The sequence below is a fragment of the Xiphophorus hellerii genome, chromosome 14, assembly GCF_003331165.1.
Source record: "Xiphophorus hellerii strain 12219 chromosome 14, Xiphophorus_hellerii-4.1, whole genome shotgun sequence".
In the NCBI taxonomy this organism is placed as follows: domain Eukaryota; kingdom Metazoa; phylum Chordata; class Actinopteri; order Cyprinodontiformes; family Poeciliidae; genus Xiphophorus; species Xiphophorus hellerii.
Window position 1 is genome coordinate 18,077,629 of NC_045685.1, and position 25,415 is coordinate 18,103,043.

At 38.5% G+C, this 25,415-nt stretch overlaps 1 protein-coding gene across 2 annotated transcripts in view; it reads left to right on the forward strand.

Moving 5' to 3' along the window:
* Nucleotides 1-1,362: 1,362 nt before the first annotated feature.
* Nucleotides 1,363-25,415, forward strand: part of slc8a4b (solute carrier family 8 member 4b) — a 116,763-nt gene continuing 92,710 nt past the window's right edge. Inside the window, exon 1 of one of the 2 annotated variants that reach the window (XM_032583047.1) lies at nucleotides 1,363-1,586. The gene's annotated coding sequence lies outside the window, so the exon portion shown is untranslated. The remainder of the gene's footprint in view (nucleotides 1,587-25,415) is intronic. The other variant, XM_032583048.1, reaches the window with a different exon arrangement.

The window sequence follows — 25,415 nt, forward strand, 5'->3', positions numbered from 1 at the left end:
ACACATTATAGACATTAATTACATCCAGACTGGTGTTTTAAATTAGGAGTTACTCATCCTTTCACGGGGAATAAGTTTGTTAATCAGTTCGTTAAATGTGTTTGTTTTGCTTCTTAACTTCCTGGATCCTTTGTAAGCAGAAAAGGTGAAACTCATTTGTTCCACACGAAGCTTTTCACTGACATGCTGGCATCTCTCATTGTACAGCTTACATTTGGTTGAATCATTGCAAGTGGCACTGACATTTCCTGCTACCTCAACTTATGAAAAATCCTGTTTGCAGCCGTTACCGTAAATTCAATTAGCTATGACACAAATCCACCACTAGGGGAGCTGCAGCTCCAGAAGTCCAGAAGCTGTTTTTTTTTTTTCCCGCCGGTGAACTTTTAAAAAAAGATAAAAAGAAAATAATATTGTTCTTAAAAAAGAAATATGAAATAGATGGACTATAATATGCATTGATAGTATAAAAAGAAAAAATATATACATTAAACATTCATAGAGACACGATACACGTTCATGAAAGCTGATTGGGTCAATAATGCAGTTTTAAATTGCTCTAAAGAAGAATAAAAAAAATTAGAATATTTTAAGAATATTTTAGCTTTAAATGTAATGCATATTTCTAATACTACGTTAATATTATGAGAAATAATTCTAAGAAAAAAATAAAATATGGGCTAAATTATATGGATTAAAAGATAAAAAGAGTATAATTTATTGTACATACCATACATTTTTAATATATCTTATTTTTTATTATACTTTGATATGATGTGAAATGTATATATAATTTATTTGTTTACAGGGATTTCAGATTGATCATGCAGTGAGATATAAGCTATAAAAATATTTACAGAATATAGAATATTTTCAAACCCAATATTTTAAAAATATTTTTTCAGTGTTGCATAATACAATAATTTGATTTACATTTATATTATATATATAATATGTTAAATAAGTATGTTAAATACCATATAATATATTGACACAACATTACATTAAAATATGAAATTATATAATATTTGTGACTTTAGATTACTTGAAATGAAATTACTAAAAATATATTCCACAATAATATATTCTTTAAAATGTTTTTTTTTATTTGTGCATTAACATTTTTTTTTGGTTGTAATTTTAAGTGGGTTTCAGGAGTCAATAAATATTAGCAGAAGGATTCAGAGCCTGTAAATGTGACCTGCTGAGGAAGCTGCTGTTTGCTAATTATGAGCCAATAAACACCGATAAGTTCTGCATCGCTGCTGAAAGTCTCAGAGATTCTCCGGTTTCACTTTGTTTCTCTGCTGCACACAGAGAAAAGCCTGATTCGCCTCATTCCTGCTCACATCAGCGCCGTCTTCTCTATTTTTCACCATCAGTCGCCTTGTTGTTCTGCAGACAGACACAGATGAAGAAGAGAGAGAGAGAGGAAGAGGAGGGCGTTTGAGCTGCGCCGCGGCTTCAGAGGAGGAGAGACGTTTATTCAGCTGCTGAATGAAGGAGAGGATGAACACACACAGAGGAACCTCTCGGTGAATCAATGAACGGAACCCGACCTGGACTCATTCTACTACACGGAACCGGTGAGCAAGCAGAAAAAAAACAAAAAAAAAAACAACCCAGCAGCGCATGTTTCTCTTTTTTTTATGCTGTTAAATGAATATTGGCCACAATTGATGGTGTGCGGATGCGTAAATAAGGAAGAAGAGCGCAATGTAAGAGGGAGCCGCCGGAGTGAGGGCAGCGCTGCCCTCAGGTGTGCATGCGGCGCCGCAGAGCGCTGCCCGGTCCGCGGAAACGCCTTCATTATGGCTCCAATTAAGCTCGAAAACCGGTGCGCGTTGTTTTTTTGTTGTTTTTTTTTTTCGTGCGTGAGACGATTTTCCCTTTGATCCCGCACGGCACGAGTGAACGAGGACCGAGCATTTCACGGAGGGATGACTGGGGTCAGGAGCGGGCAGCGCACCGAAGAGGAACCATGAGTTCAGGCTGCTTAGTTGTTTTTAAAAAAAAATTATTATTATTTTAAAATATTCTTTAATGATTTTATAAACAAAGCTATTCACAGCCCCTGGGATATGTTCACATTTTGTGACGTCAGTATGGTTTATTGAGATTTCATGACAGACCAACACAAAGTAGGATTATGAAGTGAAAGGAAACCATCAAGGTTTCTCTTTGTTTTGTTTTTTATTCATACATAAAAATCTTAGTAGTGTTTGCTTGTGTTCAGCTAGTGGGGGATATTTATCGTACACTGTTAGACCTTTTATTGTAATTTTACAGTAACTTACTGGCAACACTGTTGCCAGCAAGTTACTGTAATTACCATTCTACAGTACCTTTACTGGCAACAGTGTTGCCAGTAAGTTACTGTAATTACCATTCTACAGTACTCTTACTGGCAACACTGTTGCCAGTAAGGCAACAGTACCCTTACTGGCAACACTGTTGCCAGTAAGTTACTGTAATTACCATTCTACAGTACTCTTACTGGCAACACTGTTGCCAGTAAGGCAACAGTACCCTTACTGGCAACAGTGTTGCCAGTAAGTTACTGTAATTACCATTCTACAGTACCTTTACTGTTATGATATTTCACAGTTAATTTTTACTGTGAGTGTACTTTACAGTTATAACTGCATTACTGTAAATGTAGTTTCTAGTATAATACAGTAATTGTATTTTATAGTAAAGCTGGTCTACTGTAAACTTGTTTCACAACATAATGTCAGAGTTTTACTGTAAATTAAAGTTTACATTTCTTTAAGATAAGAATATTTTACCATAAACCGAAAAATTTCATAAAAGAAATTTTAGTCCAAGTACTGTGAATAACAGGTATTTATTTTCAGCAGATTTGTAGAAATAAAATCCATTTACATATTCGCAATGTCATAAAAAACAATGTCACAATACAATATAATGTGCTGTAAAACAACAAAACCATAGAACACATTTCCTACATCAGAAGAACTTTTATTCCATTCGTCAAACAAAATCAGTGGGATCCATCTTGTGGAAGCTGAACTGTAAAGAATAAGACAGACAATGTGGGAGGTCATGAGATGGTCAGGAAGTTATCTACATTTTCAAATCGACAGGAAGTTGACAAATTAAGCTGAAGTGACAATGTTCACATGCATAAAATCTTTGTCATAAAGCAGCATTAAGTTGATAATTTGTTTTAAAAAAAAATCAATTGGACTGAAGTGATAATAGAAGCTGCATAAAGAATGAGCAGGACTGGCTTCACTTCAGGTTTTTGGATTGTTTATGGCAAAAGCAGTCAGTCAGTCAGTCTTCAGTAATTCAAAAGATTGCGTACTACAAATGTCCCCAAGGGGACGATGAAGTACAACAATCTTTTTAGTCATTTTGTTGGTGCTGACGGATTACTGCAAAGGTGTGCCTAATAAACTGAAAACTGCATAGTATAAAAATACACCACACTTAAACGACTACACACTTATACATTTCTGTGATTTATTAAGAGATGCAGCGACATCCACTTTTTACCACGGACACAGAAAAGATGTAGGCTACTCTAAAGGGCTATTGTGTAGGAATCACATGGCATTTATAAATAATCATTAAAATCATATTAAAAAGGCTAAAGTAAAGTCAGAGCATGCAAGATAGGAGGAAAAGACAACAAAATAATAAACATTTACATTTGGTAAAATACTTACCTAGTTGGAAGTCCTCCATTCAAATTCAGCAAGTTGTTGGAAGAAGGTGGTGATCTGGGAGTTGACACTGACTACTTTCTTCTTGACAAGACTTCCCGTCTTGCGGCTTGTACCGACTTTGGCTGTGCATTTGGTACCAACATCTGGATTGATCCTCACAAAGAATCTTTTAACAGAAATAAAATATATTAATTGTAATTTTTAATGAAGACGTACAATACAGCAATCAGCTATGGTTCTTCATCATCAGTCAAACTGTCATTAAATTTAATTCATAAATGGCTTGGTGTAGAGTACTTGCCATTGTATCATCTCCAGCGTGGTGGATGCTGACTCCTGATACTCCAGATTGAAGACAGAATATGACCCAAAAAAGACAGCAAGGACACTGGCAAAGTCATGTAGTTGCTCAGGCTGGAAAAAAACCTTCTCCTCCATACTGACCATCCACCGGGTTGCAGACATCAAGCTATTTCCTAAAATAGACAAACCCTTGTCAGGCTAACGCTAGTGAGTAAAAGTACAGACTACCATAACAATTACATACATTGCTACGAAAAAATTATAGTGATAGAAAATATTCCTCTTACCAAGCATGATTACCCTTGGTGTAGTGGGTAAGGTCATTTCCATTTCAACAGACATCTTGGTGGAAGATACCTTTAAAACATAAAAGGAAAACTCTCTTAAATATGAATTACTGGTAGTAATTTATATTTAAAGGGCCAGTTCACTCAGATTACAACAGGTTTTTGAGAACCTCATCCCGGAGACTAGACTAGATTTTACTCCTACATCCTGCTACCACTCTGAAACAGCGGATGTGAATGACAGTTTGTGGGGCTAAATGCATTTTTTAAAGCATTACATTCCACAAGTGTTCAGTCTGACTTCTACAATGGCGGTGACTCCTGTGCATGTGGGACCTGAATGCAGAAAATGTTCTGAAGGAAGCAGGACATTGCTCTATTCCACATGCAAACCGATAATTAGCTGTGTGTTGATGTTTCTTCACATGACTACAAAATTCTGTAAATTCTGAAGTACAAATGCTGCAGAATTTACACCTGTACATAGTTGCACCTGTTAGTACTGACTTAACTTTAAATTTACAGGAGCATGGTTTAAACATGTGAACAGTCCTTAGGTGTAACCAGGGTTGGAAATTAACTTTTTTGTCCACCTGCCACTGTGGCTGAACCAACTCAAAAAATAACAGAAACTACTTTAATGTTTTTCACCTTTGTCCTCATTTACAGACTCTTATACACTATGTTGGAGATGTAATGGTACTTTAGCAGGCTAACCAGCTGTAGCAAGCTCAAAGTTATAGATTAGCTTAGCTGCTCCTCTACATTTCCAGACTATTTTGTGGCTTCAAATATGTTTGAAGAGCTTTTTACCTGTTGTCTTGTCTTTTGAAGAGTTGAAGCTATGTTAGCAGTCAGCAGGACAGAACTGCACAGCCACTTGGAGGGAAAAAGCTTAGGAGTTAAAAAAAAAGGTCATCTGAAGAAAAGAAAAAAAAGAACAAAGTTAGAAATTCATCCTTGCTGACCTACATAGCTAATCTGCACTTTTAACATCTGCAAGATCATGGTTTAAACAAATGAACAGTCATTAGATGTAAAAAAAAAAAAAGAGAGAAGGGGGGGGGATCAATTATCAGTTAAGGTTATATTGTTCGACAAAGGATGTAACAACAATGCTAACAGACAATCAGCACTGAGCTAATCTCAACCCAAAGCCGCCCGAGGAAGATTAAGCGGTAAAAGTCAAGCTAAAACCTTCAGCGGTAAAATTAGCACCTTTGCTAACGTTAATTCCGAACCAGCTCAAAAAGTAACACCATCATATTTTCCTATCTTTCACCTCATTTACAGACACGTAACTTATAAGGTTGCAATATGCCAGTTATATAAAACACCAGAGTTAGTAAAGGTAACGTTATTTTACCAGGCTAACCAGCACAAACGAGCTCATGCTATAATGCTAAGTTATAGCATTATAGCATGATGCTATAAGTTACGTTAACTCCATCTAAAATGTACATTTCCAGACTAGGCTTTGGCTTCAAACAGTTTTCTAAGAAGTGGTTTTTTACCTGTCTTGAAGAGCTGAAGCAGTGTGAGCCCACAGCACGGAGACAGAGCTGCACTTGCACTTGGAGAGAAAAAGCTTCGGAGTTTAAAACAAACGTCATCAGAAAACAGTTGGAAGCGAAGCCACGCTTGATGACGTAGCTAGATAAACTGCATATTAATGTTAGCTAGGATGTGAAAAAAACAAAAGTACATTCTCTCTTTCTGCCTTAAAAATATGTTAACCACTAAAGGAGTAAAAATACAGAAACAGGGAACCACGATGAAGCAGCTATGATGACCGTTGGAAATCAAATATAATTCTTACTGTATATGATAAGTACAGTACCACTACTGTAATGTGTAAACAGTAAATTACTGCAAATTCAAAACATACAGTAAATTACTGTAATACTATGTACTATACCCATAATGCAATGCAAACTACAGTAACTACTTGTAAAGATGTCTTATGGTAGGGTGACCAAACGTCCGTATTTCCCGGGACATGTCCGTATTTCACGTCCTGTCCCGGGCGTCCCGGGGTTTTTTTAGAAAGTGAGGAAATGTCCTGTTTTTTAAATTACCTTCATTGGACCATTATATTTACAGGCACTAGGGCACTGCGCACGGCCCTGCGTGTGACGTAATCCCTGAGCCGCGTCAGTGCGGGCAGCCCTGTTCCTAATCAGAAGATAGATAGCGTGGCTGTCAGTACGAAAACAACATACGAAAGCGCAAATGTATGTTTACCTACTATTTACAAAAGAGTTTCCCCGCTTTCAGACCCCCCCACCCCCCTCGCTACAACGTGTCCTGGTTTTCCCAACTGAAAATATGGTCACCCTATTTATGGTAGTTTTACTGGGCATTTTGTGGTATTTAACTGTAATAAATACAGCAAAGGCTAACAGTGTATGATGACCGTTGGGAATCAAATATAATTCTTACTGTATATTATAAGTACAGTACCACTACTGTAATGTGTAAACAGTAAATTACTGCAAATTCAAAACATACAGTAAGTTACTGTAATACTATGTACTATACCCATAATGCAATGCAAATTACAGTAACTACTTGTAAAGATGTCTTATGGTAGTTTTACTGGGCATTTTGTGGTATTTAACTGTAGAAAATACAGCAAAGGATAACAGTGTATGGTTTTCACTTATCATGATACATTTCTTAAGATTTTTGATTGATCGTTATCACAATAAATTCCAATTAATGATTGGAAATCCCTAGATTTTATTTTTACTGGTTTCCTTCACTGTTTGTTAATAAAAGTGTATCAATAAATAGGAAAATAAGATTAAATGCAGCTACTGTGTGCAGTTTAGTGACACAAATAAAAACAATTTCTGTCTGGTAAAGAAGTGCATTACAAATGGGAATTGTTTTTCAAGAGCAGTATTTGTGTTTGGGAAGCTAACAGTACCATGCAGTCACAGCCATAGAGTTACATAAAAAAGAAATAATTATCAACACTTTTATTATCACAATGCTGCCTCAATATATTGTTATATAACTTCACTTCTCTACCATGTCTGGAGATTTCTGTCCATTCTTCTTTACTGAGATTTTGCTGGTTCGTAATGTTGGAAAGAAAGTGTTTGTGAGCATCAATTTTCATGTCTTACAATAGATTTAGGTCTGGACTTTGACTAGACCAGTGTTTTTTCACAATGTGGGCTGCCAGGTGGTTCTCTGTGGGCAAAAATACAAAAAAATCTGCATAATAATTTGATATCAGAAATTTTTATTACACTTCTTTGTAAATCTAATGTTTTTCAATCATCATAAAGTATAATTTCCTGCTCAAGAAAATCCCCACAGCATGATGGTGCCACCACCATGTTTTACTGCACTGTTGGAGTGTTTAGTTGATCTTGGCTGCTTCTTTGATCAATACTCTCCTGATCCAGGGTGCAGTTTAGGTTAATAGCCATAAACTGGTCGGTTTGCAGGTCTGCATAGCAAAAAGCCCAGTGTTGATTGAACAGAGCTCTGAGATGTTCATAGCTTAGAAACTTGTTTTATACCCTAACTCTGTTGTAACTGAGTTAGCTTCATGAAGCTGTTTGCTCACTAATATTCTCTAACAAACCTCTGAGGATAATCAGGAAAACTCTGAATGCGATTAGTGGCAGTGGATTTCATTTAGGGGCATCAGGGAAAAGAGGGTGGACACAAATGAAAGCCAACCATTTTGGATGTTATTCCTTCAAAAGGCTGGAACTTTGACATCGTATATTACTTTGTGTTGGTCCACCACCAAAAAAAAACAACAAAAAAAAACACCCGGTAAAATCTGTGAAAGTTTTTGGTGTGATAAAATGTCAAAAAGTGACAATATGACATGACAATAAAGCAGATCTTCAACAGGTTTGGTCCTGCAGTGTTTGGTGTTCAGCACACCACACATCGACATGTCTAACTCACAAACATTCAGATGTCAGACGGGAAAACATGAGTTCAGAGTAAACAAACATGGCTGACAAGAAAGATGTATTGGCGAAAGTTTGTGGAGTTTAACAGAGAAAAGGCGATATAAGGACATCGCCAACGTTCACCAGACTTTCTGTTTTTGTTTTCTGTGTTTTGGGTTCCCATAACACAGAAAACAGCGAGGTAGCTGTGTTTCCGCTACCTCGCTTTCTGATTGGCTACCTGTCACATTCAACAGGCTGCGTTAGTGGGAGAAACATGCTGCGATATCTCACCAAGACAATCCAACATGTTGGATATTCAAGATTTTAGACGAGAGCAGTTCCTTACCACACATGTGTGACCGGTGGACTTCTGTGTCCACCGATGACAAACCACGACACCAAGTCTGGATTCGGAGGCGGTCTCTGTTTATTTAACCCAACAATCAGGAGATGTTAGCATGTGCTTCAGTTCTCCAGTCCAATCTATGCAAAATAATAGTGTTAGCATGCATTGCACATTGTGGTCATAACAAAACCAAGCATTTAGGATCATCTAATGTTATAAAGGTGTAATAACAACTCAAGTGAAAATATTCCAACACCTATCATTAATACAGAAAGGAAAAATGAACATTTGAACAAAATAAATAAAAGGGAAGAGGAAATGAATAACTTAATATTTATAATAGTCCTGGAGGACCCTGAACAAAGAAGAAGAAAGTGAGGGAGAGCAGGAGGACCAAACCCCTTATAACAGGCGAACACGGGAATAATCAGGTATAAACAGACAAATGCATTAAAGAACACATTTTGTGTAAATATACAACTATTAATTCAGACCCAGTTACACATGAATATCAAGAATATCTATTAAGATTATCACGATAATCGGAGAATCTTTAAAATTGTTGGAAAGGGGAAATCAGGTAAAAAAAATTGGCATAATTATCTTACCGGCTTAATTGAAATCCCTGCAAACTGAGTCAAACCAAGCAGAGTAGAGAGAAAGAGGGTCTCTTGCTTTCAACAACAGCATGTTTATGCGTTTTTAAATATTTCCTGTCATGGCAAACACAAAGCTAAGTTTTCACTCAGGTTTATTTGATGACGGTGCGCTGCCGGCCCACGCCTCGTTGGATGTGTTCATGTTTATTGTGGTTTTGATGGCAAAAGCTGAGAAGTTGGACACATTTTGAGAACACATGGTCACGTTATGGTGATGCATCACGAGGGATTGTTCAGCCAAGATGAGATGATAATAGAAATTTGGACGATGTCAGTTTATGCGTGATGATGATTACAGGAACGTTCTCCAGCTATTATCAATTATTAACCTCCAAAAAAATATGTCACTAACTTAATAATTCAGGGACCCAATCTGTCTTGGCGAATGTGGGCTACTGATGAATTTGCATATTTAAAATAATAGCAGCCTCCGTCACCTGCGATAAGCGTTTGTTTTCCACAGCTTTGGTTCTGCCGAGCCTGCTGTTCTTCTGAGTGGGATTTTACCGACCACAGCTGTGAATGTGGGCAACACCTGCAGGGTTTTAGAGAAGGCTGACCGGAGTGAATTCAGATTATTTTTTATTGGCATTAGTCCACTGGGTGCAGAATCACTGAGTAAAAACCTCATGTATTTATCCATACATCCATACGGAGCTGTGGTTAGCTGTGGAGTTGCTGGAAACATCATCATTAAAGGGGACCTGTTATAAAAAAATTCTAATTTTGCATGTTTTAATTTTTCATTTGGATTTCTACTGCTTCTAAAAACAACCCAAGCATTAAAAAAATACCACCCAGTCATATTTTGGAAATAACTTCATGTTTTTTTTGTGGTTTCAAGAACCTCCCGATTGTTGAGTCACAATGGTCGGGCCCTACGCCGTTACCTAGCAACCCCAGTGGAGTTCCAGCACGTTTGTTCAGCTGGTTTTACCGCTGTATGTGGTGTACAATGGCTGCTAGAAAAGACAAATGTTTTGTTGTTGACTTATCACCCAGAAACTACTTGCTGCATTTTTGTAGGCTCCACTTCTGCTTTTCAAAGGTGTACGGTTACATAATTGCCTATCTGTTTGCAGATATTATTATGTGTGAGTGTAAACGTTGAGTTGGGGGCGTGGCCAGCAGCAGATTATTTGGTTTTAAAGTGGCAAGAGGCTCTAAAACAGCTCACTTTGAAAGAAACTCTAAATCTCATTTTGTGCAAAAAATGTTATGGCCATGTTTTGTATCGGCAATAGACCTATCCTAGCCTGTTCAGGGAAGCACAATAGGTCGCCTATAATATTTATCCTAACTGTCATAGTTGCCCCTCTGCCTCTTCCTGTGTATTTTTTGTGTACAATCGACACCCAGAGTCTCTGTTTGCCTCTGTCATTGTGCCAAAAATAAACACAACACTGTCTTCTGCCTTCCCTGCTTGTTTGCACTCTCTTTGCCTTGCGACTGTATCCTCGGCTAATCCATTAAGTCCTCCAACAACACGCCGGCTTCCCTGCTGCAGAAGGTGGTAACCCACAACCCGGCCCGCTATTCTGGTCCCGGATAATCTGGTTATGTGTTTCGCTGGCTCCAGCCGTCGCTTGTTACTAGTTACTGAGGGCTGCGTCTGCTGAAAGCGACAGGAAATACCTGGCTGTAATCCTTCTCTCTCCTCTGTGTGACACTGTGTGTGTGTGCATGCGTGCGTGTGTGTGGTCGTGCGTGTGGGGGTGGGCGTGTGTGTGTGTGTGTGTGTGTGGGCGTGCGTGTGTGTGTGGTGAATGTTTGCAGTGTCGGAGGAATGGTTAGCTGTGGAGATGTGATTGTGTTGTAAATTGTTATGCAAAAGAGGCTTGTGTGTAAAATGAAGACAAGGAATTGGGAGGAAATGAAGAAGCATGGAGGGAAGAAGCCATGAGATAATAAGACATGCAAATATGTAAGAGCAAACAGAAGAAGACGTCGATAGGGAACCGGGTCGTGAGGTTGGGTCGGTCCGACTTCTTTTTCCACGTGAAATATTTCAAACTCTGAGGAAAGTTTACACTCTTTATTGGGAAATCTACCGCAAACTATCAAAACATTAGGATTAGTGGGCATTCATGATGAATGCAGGTGTTTATTTCTGCTGCATTTCTACCATGATGGGCTTTGACTAGACCATGGGTGTAAAGCTCCAGTCCTCAAAGACTGGAGGCCTGCTAGGTTTTAGATCTTCACAGCTGTGAATCCATCCATCCATATATTTAACCATCCAGCCACATTATTACTGATCCATCCATCCATCCATCCATCCATCCATCTGATCATCCATCCATCCATCAATTTAAAATCCATCCATCCATCCGTAAATGCATTCATACATCCATCCATCCATCCATCCAGTTTTTGAACATTGGCTGAACTCAGGAAATTTGAGTCTGGAATTCGGAATTTCTTCTAAAAAGTGTTAATTAGCAGTGCTACAATAATTTGATGCCTGAGAATCAGCTAATTGTGATTTCTGCAGAGCAGGAACTAAACAAACTGCTGAATATTACACTGAGTGCTTCAGTCTGGTTCATCATGAGCTGTTTCATCCTTCCAAGTCCTAGAAATCGCTCTGTTTGGCAACAAATTGGATGAAAGTAGCACTGAGGTGAAGCTTGAGGAGCGACAAGAAAAGAAGAGGAATAAAATGTTTCATGTGGCTGAGCCGACCTGCTCGGCCCAGTGAGAGATATAAAGGTGCTTAAAGGTTAGCATTCCTCAAATTTATAGATGGCTTCAGTGCAGAGAGAGTAATAATTGATTTTTTCCCCAGGGAATGTGGCTTTCTTTAATAGTGGAAGAAGGAACAATATATTGACCAAAGTCTGTAAGCATCTTCAACACTTTCCACTGCTTTAACAGGCTTTTATGAGCATATTTTATGAGTTATTTCTAATTTCTAATTTCACATCAGAATATATCAGATGCCTGAACTGATAAGGTTTAGGATTTAAGACTCGAAAGCATGAACTCTTGTTACCTTTAGCATAACAAAAGTTAATTATATGGCATTAAAGACACAACAGCAACAATTTCATGCTACATGGATGCATGATCTCTTACTAGATCAAGTTGTGTGTATGCTAACGCTATACTTCATCAGCCTGCAGCCGTGATAACACACTTTAGTCATTTGGAAATGTCTCTTTAAGTTATCCTCACTTAATGGCAGACACTGAGGGGATTTTGTACATTTTAAATGAAGACACTTTCCAGACATGCACTGCATTTAAAGGTTGGGTGGTCTATAAGAAAGCTTTAAGTGAGAGATGAAAGTTTAATGATCACTGTGGGGATATGCATGGGAAAGAAGGCGGTTTTTAGCTGTGGGCATCAGAGGCTTAAAGAGCCTCACCGTCTTAAACAAAGTGAGGGTTATCTTCCATTTAGCAAGGAAACGGATCAGTGCAGCAACAAAAAGGAAACTCAAATCCGTACATTTTGTTATTAAATAGTTTCTAGTTGTTCTGTGATTCACACTCAACAGTCTGATTACAAGTCCTGATGTTATCTAAAGTTCAAATCATTTAAAACTAGCTTGAATTTAGTGATAGATACTACTAGTAGTTTGAAACTTCAGCAGAAAATCTAGAAAATTACAAGGTTATATCCCCATAAAACTTTTCACTAAACACAAAAAATGGTTGGATTTTTTGGTTGAGGAAACACAGCAGGCAGAGATTTATTTTCAGCATTAGTCCCCAGTGATGCAGAAACCAAAATGCCCATGATTTGACTCCCTGACCAGACTAACGCATGCATCCTGAAAGTTTAGCATCTAGATTTAAAGGTCTTTAATTGAAATACCCACACTCAGCTTGCACACAGTGACAGGAAATCTAAAAAAAGAAAAAAAAAAAATCTGCACACATTCAGACCATTGCAAACGATATCAGAACAACTGAAGGCAGATGAATGAATTTCCACACATCACTGCCGTCCCACCAGATGATGTTTAAAGATGAGCGGGGTCATTGATATGCAGAAAGGCTCTCCTTTCTGCTGCTAAGAATAGAAAACAACATCGTGGCGTGGAGCCGAACGCATGACACACACTTCCACAGACAGCAGCGTGAGTGTGTGATGTAAATGCATCAATTCAGAGCATGCTGTACTGGAGATGTCATATTTGTTGTTGGAAATTGTTGTTTCTGCCTTAAATTACATCTCTCTGAAGCTTTGATTCATTGCAGCAACATAAAGATGCAAAAAGGAAGAAAGAAAAATCAAAAAACCACCCTGTTGCTGTTTTCTTTCTCAACCTCTCGGGCCAGATTCGGTGCAATCTGCTCTTTTGAAACCGTTAAAGGGAAGCATGTTGCAGGAAAGAAAAAAGTGAACAATAACTTACGCAGCCGACTGTGAAAATGAAGAATTCAGTGACCTTTAGAGACCCTGGAGCAACCAAAGTGAGTCCAACACCAGGGGGCAGATTGGTGACGCCGTCAATGCGTGAGCCGCATTTTGCAGGAAATTTAAAATCTAATTAGTCCTCATCTCTCAGTCTCATCTCTGACTCAAATGAAGGCTTTGATACAGTTTGCTACTGAATGCCTTCTAGAGAATCCAAAATAAAGTAGACCGAATGCCTCTTCCATTTTAGTCTCCTCAGTGTCTTCATTTTTATTTTTTATGTCAGCGTTGAGGGCTCTGGAAAAGCCACGCTTGGAGAGAGAATGGTGGCTGTAGATTCTGTTTTATTAACGGTTATGGCTTCTCCTGGGAACGGGTTGGGGCTTCAGGGATTGGACACGCTCCAACGGGCTTCATGCGAAGACAGCCGCTGCTTTTAAAGGAAGAACAGCCCAAATCAAACGGTTGTTAAGCAGATGAGACGCTTTTAATTTCAGCAGCAGGTTTATGGTTTGACTCTCGTCCACTCCTCCCATTCGAGGCCCTGTTATTTCTCTCTGCCTCCACCCTGTCAGTCTTTAATTTAACCCTCCAGTCTGCTTGTTCGACTCACTCCATCCGCCCCATCGTCGTGTTCTAGCCTCTCTTTTCTATACTTCTGGCTGCAATTGTTGCTCAGCATGAACTTTGGATGAGCAGAAAAGTGAGTGTCCGGGGTTGGATGGTTTCATCAGAATCTCTTCCTGACAGCAGAGACGGTCATGTCAACCAGAAGTTTTTATTACCGAGGTGTTTTAATGTCCAAACATGTTATGTTATTTATGTTATTTATGTTATTTATGTATGTATGATTGTATGATTGTATGTATGGATGGATGGATCAGTGATAATGTGGTTGGATGGTTAAATATATGAATGGATGGATGACCAGATGGTTGGATGGATGATCAGATGGATGGATGATCAGATGGATGGATGGATGATCAGATGGATGGATGGATGGATGGATGGGTGGATGAATGGATGGATGGATGGATGAATGGATGGGTGGATGATCAGATGGATGGATGGATGAATGGATGGATGGATGATCAGATGGATGAGTGGATGGATGGATGGATGGATGGATGATCAGATGGATGAATGGATGAATGGATGGATGGATGATCAGATGGATGGATGGATGGATGGATGGATGGATGGGTGGATGAATGGATGGATGGATGATCAGATAGTTGGATGGATGATCAGATGGATGAATGGATGGGTGGATGGATGGATGGATGGATGGATGGATGGATGATCAGATGGATGAATGGATGGATGATCAGATGGATGAATGGATGAATGGATGATCAGATGGATGGATGGATGGATGGATGAATGGATGGATGGATGAATGGATGGATGATCAGATGGATGGATGAATGGATGAATGGATGGATGAATAGATGGATGGATGAATGGATGGATGATCAGATGGATGGATGAATGGATGAATGGATGGATGGATGATCAGATGGATGGATGGATGGATGGATGAATGGATGGATGGATGAATGGATGGATGATCAGATGGATGGATGGATGAATAGATGGATGGATTATGGTACATCTCTGCTCTCTCTCTTTCATCTCTTCTTCTCTTGCTGTAATTTAATCTGTTTCTTACATAATCAGAATATTGGTAATTTCTCCTGTTCATCCTGGAACAGCAGCATCTAATCCCAGAGTCATAATCCATCCAGGTAACCTTCAGAGCTGCTGCGGCTCGGAGCTTAGAGAGAGGATTGATTCCTGCAGAGTTTCTGTCTGGTTTATCATCATGAAATAAAATAAAACTCCTTTTTTTGTTCCTTTGTTCTTCTCATCTGCGCCGTCTGCCTTTATTTGCTGCCTCTATCCCTCCAAATCCACATTTCTCTCCCCGTCTCTCTGTCATCCTCGCTCTATCAGTTTTGTTTTCCAGGTCGGCCATTACTCCGCTCTGTCTCCTCGCCTGTCCACTCTCTGGTTGTTTACTACCTTCCTCCGCCTCTTCATCCCCTTTTCACCAAAATCCTCCACATCTTCCCCCAACTTCCTGCTCCACCTTTTATCATAATCCAAATCCAGGAAAAATCTCTGTTTCCTTGTGTTTCTTCCTCACTTCATTTGTATGTAATCTGTCACGGCATCATAAACTAGAATTTGATTTACATAATCTGATAAAAGAACACAAAGTCTGTCCATCATGGCTGCTGCCTGATTCTGCATGCGCCGTGGCTGCATGACATGCATGCATGATTGCTAAACGGTTTTACATGTCTGGATTGCATGTTTTTGTGATTTATATGACAGCTGATTTTTTCTCTCCTTTTGACTAGATTTTAAAAAATGGAGGAAGATCATAAGCAAGCGCATGTTGTGCTGGTTTTTGAAAATGCTTTTAACATTTTTCATCATATTATTCCCACAGATTAAAACTGGATTCCTACACATTTGTATATTTACAATTGCATACCTTTCCAGATTAATAATTCCAGATTATTAGCTTATAATTGAGGATGTTTTCTTCTCTCCAGGTATTCATATGGAAAAACCTGCCTTTACTTAGAGTAAATGCATAAGCAGATGTAAAGTGGAGCTGTATAACGATTATTTCAGTAATCGGTTGATTATTCTATTAATTATTCTAACGATTAATCAGATAAAAAAATTTAACATTTTTCATTCAACTATTTAAGCTTTTTTTATACAGCATAATAAACCCATTAAAGAAATGCAAATAACCAAATCATTCCTTTTTTTAAATGACAAAATAAACATTTTATTGCCTCGAATTCAGCAACACAGCTTTCCTGAAAACTTGATCATTTGTAGCAAAGGATGCATCTGCAGAACATAAATACAAACAAAAAACTATTTTTTAAAATCTTTATAACAGATTATATATACATTATTGTAGAGTTTTGGCTTAATTAAAACTCTGAGTGTGTTTTTCTTTCAGCAACTGGCTGTGTCTGTATACTTCAGTTAACAATCGATTACTAAATTAGTCGACGATTCCTTTAGGAATCGATTAATCACCATTAATTTGATTAATCATTTCAGCCCTAATGAATAAGTTATGATATTATCAATTCCCTCCCCAACCTGTTGCTGCAGAGTTATAAAGAGCAAACAACTGATGGGACACCAGAGGAAACGCCAGACTTATGGCAGTCATAGTTTGGCTTCCAGGGCAGAACCTCCCATTATGGTAAAGTTGTTTCGAAACACACATTGGAAACCAACTAGGGGACTTACCGTGTGTAGCAACAGATAATTACGTAATAATTTAGTGCATATTAAATGCAATAAGTACCGCAATAGATTGTTACCTCATCGTTTTGCTATTAATGCAGAAAAATAGCTACAGATGAACAGTAGAATAATAGATGGACAGAGCTGCAATATTTTTGAAATAGGGAGCTGGTTGGGTGAACAAACTCCTGCCTAATATCAGTAGCTGTTAGCCATCAGTAGCTGTTAGCCATCATTAGCTGTTAGCCATCAGTAGCTGTTAGCCATCAGTAGCTGTTAGCCATCAGTAGCTGTTAGCCATCATTAGCTGTTAGCCATCAGTAACTGTTAGCCATCAGTAGCTGTTAGCGATCAGTAGCTGTTAGCCATCAGTAGCTGTTAGCGATCAGTAGCTGTTAGTGATCAGTAGCTGTTAGCCATCAGTAGCTGTTAGCCATCAGTAGCTGTTAGCCATCAGTAGCTGTTAGCGATCAGTAGCTGTTAGCCATCAGTAGCTGTTAGCCATCAGTAGCTGTTAGCCATCAGTAGCTGTTAGCGATCAGTAGCTGTTAGCGATCAGTAACTGTTAGCCATCAGTAGCTGTTAGCCATCAGTAGCTGTTAGCCATCAGTAGCTGTTAGCGATCAGTAGCTGTTAGCCATCAGTAGCTGTTAGCGATCAGTAGCACTGCTGGTGGATATTTAGTGTAACATGGGACAGAAAGCTGAGGTCGTTGTTTCTCCATACATCCAGTGGGCAGCCAGGTTGCTACCATTGATAGTAGCCTCACAGGCACACCCACTAAAAGGAAACAAACGCACCCAGTAGAACACTTTCATTCTATTGGCTGAGGGGTTGCTAGGAGACGGTGCATTTTGTGCAAGCATAAAATGTTTCAGAAGAGAGCAGAGAGTCCGAACAGAGGCCAAGGGCCAAGTGTGAGAACGAGGTGAAGTTTTGAATACAAGCATTACAAGTTTTGAGAAGACATGAAATCCTGCTTTCAAAATAAAACGTTAGCAAAAGTATTAAAAGTTTTTAGAGCAAAAGACATGAAATCCTGCTTTCAAAATAAAACGTTAGAAAAAGTATTAAAAGTTTTTAGAGCAAAAGACATGAAATCCTGCTTTCAAAATAAAACGTTGGCAGAAGTATTAAAAGTTTTTAGAGCAAAAGACATGAAGTCCTGCTTTCAAAATAAAACGTTGGCAGAAGTATTAAAAGTTTTTAGAGCAAAAGACATGAAGTCCTGCTTTCAGACTGAAAATGTGTGCTCTTGGATTATGGCATAAAAATTTCCCCATGCAAACCAAAATGAAAACAATTCAGACCTGAATTGAATTCAGATTTGAGTGGGACTAGTTTCAAACCTACAAGGTTTGTAGTACAAACCCATCAGTGAGGACAGAAAATCTGAACTGGTTCTGCAGTACAGAGACGGATGTTTTCTCCTGTTGGCAGTAAAATCCCGGTCGTGTATGGTGAGGTGTTTTTATTATGCAGCAAAGCATTGAGTTAATGAAAGAGGTTCCCGTTAAACTCCATCATATTTACCACAGCTCCATCTCTCCCACTTCCTGCACACAAACGGATCAGTTGTGTTCTCCATCTGCTCTGGAATCCAACTGTCCGGCGTGTTGGCGAAGCTCTGACTCTCTTTCCACTTGTTGGCATTATTTCAAAGCAGACGGTGTTTTTCTCAACTAACTGCATGCTGGACAAAGGGCCCAAGACAATGCCGAGCTTGTAAAGTCCTCTTTTAGGTGGATTAAAAATTTTCAATAAAGTGGCTATTTAGAACAAAAGTTTGCCCAGGGTGCTGCACAGATAAACTACACGTCCAATCAACATTTGGCTTAGATACGAGTCAATTAAATCCAGCTAAGTAGGTCAGGGTTTTTTTTCTAATGTGATCTAGTTTATTTCTGAACCAAAAATAATTATATTACCAACTTTTGCCCTATAAAAAAAGTTGCCTGTGGGTAAAACCCTTGAAGAACGGTTTTCTACCTTCAGATAGAAGCAACGTGGGGAGAGGAGGCAGAAAGATGAAAATTAATATATAATAAGTGAAAAGAAAAGGTCCAAACACAGGCTCTTGAGGTACTCCATGACTAATTATTTTAAGAAAGATTAGAATTAGTCGTCTAGTGTTACTTCCTTAGTTAAAATATCACGTTTACGCCTTTTGGGTCATATTTAAATAACATTTTAAGGGGCAGTATTTACACAGGAGTTCTGTGTAAATGTCGGTTAAATTGGATTTGACTTCCTTACCAAAACAAGCTGCATCATGGGAAACAGAGTCCAGATTTCAGGCTCAGTTGGAAAATTTATGGACTTTGATTTAAACGTTTTTCAGGTCTGCATAATATGGGAAAATGTAATTCTCAGTTCTATCTAAACATCCCATCCATCCATGTGGCTTCCTAAACCCACTGTGGAAATATCTGTTCTGTACTTTAAATTTATCTTTTAAAAATGAGAACTCTGCAAATCAAAGTCTGGAGAAGAATAGGATTTTAAAATAATGCTGCAACGAGTAAACTTTTAATCAAAAACGCCCCGGCCTACTGTTCTGTACTCGTATTTCCCACTACCTGTTAATCCCATAAGCACACTTTAAAAATGCATTCCTCTGTGTGACAGCAGGGAGCGAGTGTGGAATCGCTGCTTTGGAGAAATGTCAGGAACTGCAACACAAATTCATGCTGCAAATCTTTTCTACTTTCCCTCCGAGTCGATCCGGAGTGGCCCAGATACACAGTCTGAGAATTCAGAAAGGAACCTGCAACCAGCTCCAACTTCAGAAAATGACTCCTCAACTGATTAATCAGTTTAATTTAAGCAGCTCAGAGACAGTGGCTGATTTTAAACAGTCACTTTCAGTCTTCATGTTCGTTTGTTTCTGCATGATAAGCATTGAGGGGTGTGTGTGTGTGGGGGGGTGTGTGTGCGTGTGTGGGTGGGTGTGTGTGTGTGTGTGTGTAGCAGGAAGCTTCCTCAGGCTCTTTTCTTTCCCCTCTGTGTGCGACATTACTAAGGGATGGAAAAGTCTGAGCTCTGCGCTGCCACTACCTCTCAACATCACACACACACACCCCTACACACACACACACACACACACAGCGTTAAGACAAACAAATGCATGCTGGCAGACACTGAATATGAACATCTGCAAAATGACTTGGGGTAGGGAGGTCTGCGCGTCGGGAGTTTGTCAGGGTGAGCGAAACATATCAGATTATGCTGATTGTTGGGTTGCGTAACGTTCTATGTGCATTATGCATTATGAGATTGCATACATTAGATTGTGTGGATTATCCAGAGCCACAGCATTAAACTGCCAGGCCATGTTAGAGCAGCGCAGCACGACGTGCAGGTCTGGTTTTGTTTGCTGCTCATCAGGGGAGCCACCTGGGCTCTGCTGTATTAAATCTGTTGCCGTAGCGATGAACGAGGAGCAAACACAACTTTGGGCCAGAGATTATGACCGGATGAATGTGAGAGATAAACACATTCAACTTCACATGTTCATTAGCAGCTCATACAAGATGTCGATCTGAAAAATTGTTGCTCATGTAGATTATGAAGTTCTGTATCTGATATTTTTGCTTATTTTAATTGCATACAGTTTTTTAAATGTCCTGTGAGTGAATATATATTTGCTGATTTGTCCAGAACAACTGGAACTTTCAATGTAAGTTATTTTTGCAGTTTATTATCTACTAAAGAGCGCCCCTCAGATTAATTTCACTTCCTGCTACAGCAGAGGTGAAATTACCGTAATAACCTGATATTGGTTGGAAAGCGCAACGCCTCCCCTTTCAGAAACCATTGACATTTTTCAGATAGCACAAAGTGTGGCGGAATTACGGTACTGCAAATTTGGCTGTGTCGTCACCGACATGTTCAGCCTAGACGGGTTATTTAAAGCTGCAGTATGTAACTTTAATAAAAATATAATTTACCTACCTATGAGCCATAATCTGTGAAACAAAAATTTAGCTCCTCTGCTTTCTCCCAGTTACAACTAGAAGCCAATCAAACCAATCAGAGTCAGGAGGCAGATCTTAGCGCTGTCAATCATGTCTGTGTTGCTCTTTGCTACGATACAGCTTCTCTCCATCAGCAGAGCTTGTTGTAAATGCTAAGGCTAGTTAGCAGTTTTTCTGTAACGTTAGTTGTTTCTCCTCCATTAGAACATTTAGGAGCACATTCATGTGGTTGATTGACAGCACTAAGATCTTCCTCCTGACTCTGATTGGTTGTGCTTGTCTTCAGTAGGTCAGGGAGGAGATTGATATTTTCACTGCATACCATCACAACATGATGACAATTTTTACAAATATGTAAAACATTTATTGTCCATAAAAGTTACATCCTGCAGATTTAAAGCAGGAATGTCCAAACATTTTGTCATGCTGGCCAAAATCATCGAGTCAAAGGTCACATTCACACCGCGGGCCTTGATGTCCAATTTTTTGCTGAAATCCGATAAAATCTTTTTGCTACCAATTTATTGCGAACGCAGTCAGACGCCTGTGAGAACAGACAACGACCCCAAAGCGACGCAGACATCACACAAATATCTTTAATTGCTTATATTAAAGACATGACTAATTTCTCATGTGGTGTTTTATTAAAATATTATTGGACTTTTTATTACTGAAACAACTCAAATATTTAAAAATTATCATCTTTTTTATCATCAAAATTATCATCTGCCAGATGTTTTAAATGTCTAACTGCTCTCTAATTTGCAGAGGATTTTTATTACATTTTTTCTGACATGTGTCCAGCCCTGGACCCATATTCTTCTAAGTCCGGCCCTGGCTACAGTTATCTTCATTGCAATATTTTCTAACATGGCACAGAACTATTTGGAGTTTCATGAAGCAACAAGAAATCCCTTGCACTCCATCGTGATTGATTAACATTAAGCCACTTTTATTGTGTTCATTAATGTGAATCTGACCCAGAAGTAAAACCAAACCTTCCTGGGAGGTCGTCCGTTTTTCTCCTTCGCTGCGGAACGTTATCGCTCCCCTCTGCAGCCTAAAGGGCTCTTCGAACCGTTTCTCATTTCCTCCCCACCATTGTTCTCACTATTATTACTATTTTCTCCACGGCACTTTTCCCATTTTGTCCACATCAACTCTTTGCTTCATTTCCTCTCCTCTCTGCTGCTCTTATCACTGCTAGTATCTATTCCTGACTAAATCAGATGAATCAAAGGTGATAGCAAATAGACGCACATAAAGGCCTGATATGCACCTCCACTGTGAGCTTGTCAGTGATTAAAAGAGTCTTGATCACATTTCTATTCCCACCCACTCAAATTGCTCGAGTTCATCCAGCTAATTTTTTCATGTGCTGAAAAAATGTTGAGAACTGAAAGTGCGGCCATTAGATCAAACTCCTCCGTGGCGTTTTATGCGCGATAAGAAGGAAGATGAAAGTGTGTGCAGCTGTGGATATGTGAGCGCTCGTCTTTCTGATGAATCCTCGTTATTCTGCACATGTAGCGGGACGTGCTTCAGACGCAGCGACGCACTCAGGTCTCATCGACCTCTGGATCTGCTCAGCCATCCGCCGGGCCTTCATTTCACTCATTACTGGGAAACGAGAACTGACTAATCGCGGTTTGAGTCTCACTGGCACACACTCAGACGGACGCAAACACACACAGACGGACGCAAACACATTCAGAAATGGACACGGCCTCTAAGCTCTGGGGAATATTTGAGTGTGGCACATACCTCTGCTTTAATCGGTTACTGTACAGTGTCCAAAGTGCGGCGCATGGGCCACTTGTGGCTCTTGGACTGATTTGTGCGGCCCCCAGCTGCAATTAAAAATGATTCAAATTTGGCCCTTAGATGCAAATGAAGATTTAATTTGTAATCAGGGTAAAATTATTACCAACATCATTTTCTTTTACTGAAAAGCTGACTTTGGAGCTTTTATTCTTTCTTAAACTTGACTAAATATAGCAAGTGTTTTGAAAAAAAATGACCCAAATCCTGTTAATATTACTGAAAATAAATTTATTCAATTAAGCCCAAAAGAAACTGAAAACTAGAGGTCTTTGTTTTAATACAGCAAACTTGTAAAATTAAAGCAATGATAAGTAGTTAAACTCTGATAAAATAATAAAAATAATTTCAGAAATTTTCTAGAAAAAAAAGAAATCTAATTTTCTACAAAAAACTTGGAAGGTTCTGAATTTAAAATGTTGAAAATTAATCACAAAATTTTTGAGTTTTTAGTGGAAATGTACTCCTTTTTTTAAATCTGTGTTGGCCCTAATACACCGTCGTAAAAGTTGCTCTCAAGTTTTGGATCCATAATAAATATCTGGCTACTTTATTTGATTGATTTAACTTGTTTTTTTTGGGCCAGTAACTACTTTTGAGTTGACATTTTTGGCTCATGTGGTAAAAAATTTGGACATCCCTGCAGTAGCAGTAGAGCTACTGTTAAGTTTCCCAGGTTTAAACATCCACCTTATGTTTTCTTGAATTTAGTTTTTGTTATATTTTAGCTGCTTTATTGTGATGATTTTCCAACATTTCCACCGATTTATCTATTTGTCTGTAAATCCTAGAAGTGTGTTTGATGCCACTGCAAAGCAAAACTTTTGCTGCTGCACATGTGGATTTCTCAGGCCTTTTAATGACTTCTTATTGCAAAAATAAAAGAAGAGCTAAAAATGATCATTGCTGTACAGGTTTGTTTACGTGTGGGAAAGTTGATATTTCTCAAGTTTACATTAAAGCTGGGAATTAGGTGTGTAAATCTCCGCTTACGGGCATCATATCTAAAACCGAATCGATTGTTTTTTTCTCTGTTTCTCATTTGTAGCTTCAAATCTGTCCATAATCCTCTGCAGTCGGTGTTTTCCTCCGTCCTCTGGCAGACCTTTTCCTCTTCTCCGAGCGTGGCGGCCAAACGTCCCAGTTTAATTCATATATTCAAAGAGAAGTGACGGGCAGGCACGCAGGGAGTCAGTTTCTTTAAGATTTACTCTAAAACCGCCTCTGCTCGCTTTGTGTGTGTTTGCTGAACTCCCCTAACAGCTAATTTGTTGTCCCCGATTGATCCAGGGATGGAAAAACCAGCCGGAGGGTTTTAGACGGGACTCATTTCCCTGAGAGTTTCTCTGGTTTTATCTCTCACTGTCTCACACTCAGAGTCACCCACTCCTCTCTTAACCCCTAACGGTCAGGAATTTTGTATCTCGTTAATCACCATAGCAACAGTAACGGACCTGCTCTCTAATCTCTCTTTGTTTAACTCTCCTCCCTCTGACTTTCATTCTCCAACATGCAGTTATATGCAGAAGCAGATGACGCGTTAGCAGTTATCTTGTTCCTAAACGATCCGCTGCTGGATTTGCTGTTGTCAACTTTCACATTTTTAAATGGATGTAAAGGACTGTGGAAATATTCCCATTTGTTTAAATCACGTTTCCAAGGCAGATTAAACCCTGGAACAATAACAGAGCATGCAAATTCACTGACTTTTAGACAGAAATGTATAAAATGTATTTGCTTTTAAATGTAGTTTTTATAATTTGAGCAAATTTGCACGGTGATTTATTGTCTGACATGTTGCTGCCAGTAACATGTCATTGTGTTGCTTTGGACATACAAAGTCTATCTATCTATATCTATATAACTACATCTATCTATATCTAGATCTATCTATTTATATCTATCTATATCTCTATTTATCTATCTCTATATATCCATGTCTATATTTATATAGCTATAGCTCTACATCTATCTATTTCTCTCTATGCCTGTATCAATCTATCTATCTGTCTATCTCTATATCTATCTCTACAATTATCTCTAGATCTATCTATTTCTATCTATCTATATATCTATATCTGTCTACCTTTCTCTATGTATTGATATATATCTCTATATATTTATATATCCATCTATAGATCTATATCTCTGAGTCTATCTATCTACCTCTGTATATATCTATATTTATCTATCCTTTCTTTTAAATGTGTCTTTTTCTATTGTTCTCATTTCGACCGTTTTTCTTTATGAGGTTTCTAAACTCAAGGACTTAAATAATGTTTTATCAGAACATAAAAAGTTTTTTACTATTTTTTAGTTGAATCTGTGAACAGATAACACAAAGAATAACACAGGCAGACAGAAAATAACATTTTAGCACCAAGAAGGTGATTTTATAGATTTCATCTAGGAAATCACCTTCAAATAGTTTTTTGTGTCACATATAAAGTTATAGTAAAATGTACTTGGATCTAAAAAGAAGTGCAAGATATAAGGAAAAAAAAGAAAAAGAAAGAAGATATAAGATAGATGCTTAAAAGTCAATACATTTCTAAGTTCAGTCATGAGTTCAGTCTTTAATCTGCCTTGTGCAACATGCGGATGCAAACCAAGACCGCTCCAAAAGGAGGAAGTTGACTAAAGCGCAGGGAATTCTGGGTAAATACAACCAAAACAAATGTCTGTATAGTGCTAACAGGATAAATGGCTTATGGAGTTTTATGGAAGACGAAACAGAAATCCTACAAT